Source organism: Choloepus didactylus (genome assembly GCF_015220235.1).
Source record: "Choloepus didactylus isolate mChoDid1 chromosome Y unlocalized genomic scaffold, mChoDid1.pri SUPER_Y_unloc1, whole genome shotgun sequence".
NCBI classification, from domain to species: Eukaryota; Metazoa; Chordata; class Mammalia; order Pilosa; family Megalonychidae; genus Choloepus; species Choloepus didactylus.
The window spans coordinates 3,263,290-3,267,566 of record NW_023637624.1 but is presented as its reverse complement, the minus strand read 5'-3'; the positions used below and the strand labels follow the sequence as shown (position 1 = coordinate 3,267,566).

Here is a 4,277-nt window from a genome sequence, read left to right as displayed (position 1 = left end):
CACAAACAGGTTTAAAGTGAAAGGATGGAAAAAATATTACAGTAACCTAAAGAGAACTGAGGTGGCAATAATAATAGCAGGCAAAAGAGACTTTAAGTCAAAAGCTGTTACAAGAGACAAAGAAGGATATTATATATAGATAAATGATTGATTAAAAAGAAGATATAACAAATATAACATATATGCACCTAACAACAAGATCCTGTAATATATGAAGCAAACAATGATGGAATTGAAGGGAGAAATAGTTCTACAATAATAATTTAATATTTACCTACGCCACTTTCAATACAGGATAGAACAGCTAGACTGAAGATCAATAAGGAAGAGGACTTGAACACCACTATGAACCAATTAGATATAACAGACACCTATAGTACACTTCACCCCAAAACAGCAGATTACACATTCTTTTCAAATATACATGGATCATTCTCAAGAATATACCACATGTTAAGGCATAAGACAAGACTCATACTGAAATAATGCAAAGTAACTTCTCTGACCACAATGGATTGAAACAAGAAATCAATGAAAGAAGAAAAACTAGAAAACTTACAAATACATGGAAATTGAACAGCACACTCTTAATCAAAAGATGGATTGTTCAGTTTGCTAATGCTGCCAGAATGCAAAACACCAGAAATGGATTGGCTTTTATAAAAGGGGATTTATTTGGTAACACAGTTACAGTTTTAAGGCCCTAAAGTGTCCATCAACAAAGGGTACCTTCACTGGAGAAAGGCCATTGGTGTCTGGAAAACCTGTTAGCTGGGAAAGCACGTGGCTGGCATCTGCTTGTTCTCAGGTTGCATTTCAAAATGGCATTCTCCAAAATGTGCATCAGCTTCCAACAGCGATCTTCAAAATGGCTGTGTCAGCTCCAGCTCGCTATGAGCTCCTTCTGTCTGAGCTTATACAGTGCTCCAGTAAACTAAACAAGGTCCATGCTGAATGGGTGGGGCCACACCTCCATGGAAATTATCCAATCAGAGTTATCACCTACAGTTGGGTGGGGCACATTTCCATGGACACTGAACCAATAGGTTCCAACCCAATCCACACTAATATGTCTGTCCCCACAGGAATGCATTAAAGAATATGGCTTTTTCTGGCGGACATAAATATATAAACTGACACATGGGTCAAAGAAAAAATGAGAAGAAAATTATGAAATACTTAGAGATGAATGAAAATGAAATCACAACGAACCAAAACTTATGGGATGCAGCAGACAGTGCTCAAAGGGAAATTTATAGCTATGAACACTTATATTTAAAAAGAAGAAACATCTCAAATCAATAATCTACCTTCACATCTTGAGGAACTATAAAAAGAACAAAGCAAAACCAAAGTTAGCAGAAGGAAAGAAATAACTGAAATTAGAGCAGAGATAAATGAAACAGATAATCGGAAAATAATTGAGAGAATCCAGAAAACTAAAAGTTTGTTCTTTGAAAAGAGCAATAAAATTGACAAACCTTCAACTAAACTGACAAAGAAAAAAGAGAAAAGACAAAAATAACCAAAGTAAAAAATGAAAATGGTGACATTTTATTGACATTAAAGAAATACAAAGGATTACAGGAAAATGCTGTAAACAATTGCATAGTAACAAATTAAACAATCTAGATTAAATGGAAAATTTCTGAGAAACAACAATTACTTAAACTGACTCAAGAATGAATGGAAAACTTCAACAGACCTATAACAAACACGAAGATTGAGTCCATAATCAAACACCTTCTACCAAAGAAAAGTCCAAAATTAGATGTATTCACTGGTGAATCCTACCAAACATTCCAAGAAGAATTAACACCAATCCTTTTCAAACTCTTCCAAAGAATTCAAGAGAAGGGAACACTTCCTAATTCATTCTTTGAGGCCAGTATTACCCTGACAAGAAAATCACAAACCTGTTTCCCTTATGAATAAATGCAAATATCCCTAACAACAACAACAACAAAAAACAATTCCATCTTCAGGCCTATGGTATTACAGCAGAAAAGAGATAAATTAATACTCCTGTACATAAAACCTTTTTATAAGGTTAGCAACATGACCTTTAACATTTCCTCCAAAAACTGTACTTTAATATGTATTTTTCTACATATCCAGAATTTGTATGTAAAGTAGAAACTGCTCCCAGTAGAAAGATAATTAAAGGTGTTAATGTTCTTTGTATCTTAACAGCCAAATACATGCTTATTTCTGCACTCCAGAAGCAATGTTAGCTAACAGTTATAATTCACAAAAATATGTACCTTCCGGAAGGTCTATGTAAAATGTTTATTCAGTCTTTTTCTCAAACTTCTTCATCTTCTCAATATAGGCAATAAACTGAGAGTCCATTCCAAAAATTCTGTCCCACCATGTAAATGTTGAAGCATAGTTTCCAATGAAGTTCTTGTGGTGAAAATCATGATGCCTAGAATCAGCAAAGAAAGGGATGACATTTAAAGGGTTCAAAGGAATATAACCACTATGGACATCAATAATTTCTATCAAAGTAAGAGTTGCCCATGCCCAAAGAAGAATTGTACGATCACACAAAAGCACTTTGTCAATGAAAAATTCAGTTCCAAGAATTAGGGTTTCCAGGGGATGTGCATATTCAGCTTCAATTCCAAATGGAGCCTGAAACTCATGATGAAGTTCATGAATATATTTATATATTATTTTGTGGTGTGAGAATCTGTGCAGGAAATTGTGCCAGGTATCATCAATCACTGCACAGCCAACCCTCTCACCAGAAGCTTATACCATCTTGGCATTCTTTCCTAGTCATAAGGAATACTGAAATACTATGTAAAATAATAGGTTCCACAAATCAAAGGCAGCTGGATACAAAAGTGATTAAAGAGAAGCTCTTCAAAACATTTTCATTGGTTTTCCAATGTTTCTGATTTATCTTTTTGAATTCTGCACTTTTTCATGTAAGGAATAAATTGAAACAAAAAAACCAGGTAAAGAGAACAAGAAAGAAAGGACCCCATGAACTTTAAGGGATCCCCATGTTGCAGTCTGGAACTCTGTATAATTACTCAACATAGAGTTCCAAGCATTTTTTTTTTTTTACAGTATAAACCATTTATTTTACATTTTTCAGTGTTCACATTAGTGGTAATACATAATATTTCTCTTTTTGTGCCTGGCTTATTTCACTCAGCATTATATCTTCAAGGTTCATCCATGTTGTCATATGTTTCATGACATTGTTTCTTCTTACTGCTGCACAGCATTCCATCGTGTGTATATACCACATTTTGCCAAGCATTTTTAAATGATTCCTGTGGAGGATTCTCAGGAAGAAGTGAATCAACAGTCTCCACAGTTAAGGATATGGAACTAAAGATGCTGACACTTTCATTCATTGCCATTTTTTCAATTCTCTTCAGATAGCCTTATATTCTCTGTACTGTTGCGCAGGCACTATGAGTTGCCATTCAGATGGGCGTGGGCAGGTGCCGTGGCATCACAACCTGCCTCAGTGGCTCAGGAATGGAGCTGAGGGAGGTTTTTGGTTACTGATTTAATCTCTTTACTAGTAATTGGTTTTTTGAGATCATCTACTTTTTCTTGAGTCAATGTAGGTATTCTGTGTGCTTCTAATAATTTGTCCATTTCATCTAGGTTATCTAATTTACTGGCATGCAGTTGTTCATAGTATCCTCTTATTGTCTTTTTTACTTCAGTGGGGTTGATAATAATGTCCCCCTTTTCATTTCTGATTTTAGCTATCTGTATCCTCTCTGTGTTTCTTTACCAGTCTAACTAAAGGTTTGTCAATGTTATTGACTTTTTAAAAGAACCAACTTTTGGTTTCGTTGATTCTCTATTGTCTTTCTGTTTTCTATTTCATTTATTGCTGCTCTAATCTGTTATTTCCTTCTTTCTGCTTGCTTTGGGTTTAGCTGGCTCTTCTTTTTTAATATTTTTTTCAGTTTTGAGGTTTAGGGCTCTGATTTGAAGTCTTTCTTCTTTTTTTAATGTCACCATTTAGAGGTATAAATTCCCCCCTTAGCACTGCCTTTGCTGCAACCCATAAATTTTGGTATGTTGTGTTTTCATTTTTATTTGTCTCAAGATAATTCCTAATTTTGCTTGTGATTTCCTCTTTAACCCATTAGTAGTTTAAGGTATGTTGTTTAATTTGCACATTTAAGTGAATTTTCCATTTCTCCTTCCTGTATTGATTTTTGGCTTCACTCCATGAAGTCAGAGAATATGCATTGTGCAATATCAATATTTTTAAAATTTATTGAGACTTGTTTTGT

At 34.5% G+C, this 4,277-nt stretch overlaps 1 pseudogene; it reads right to left on the bottom strand.

Moving 5' to 3' along the window:
- Window positions 1-1,961: 1,961 nt before the first annotated feature.
- LOC119525916 lies at window positions 1,962-3,617 on the bottom strand (annotated as a pseudogene).
- Between the last annotated feature and the right edge of the window lie 660 nt (window positions 3,618-4,277).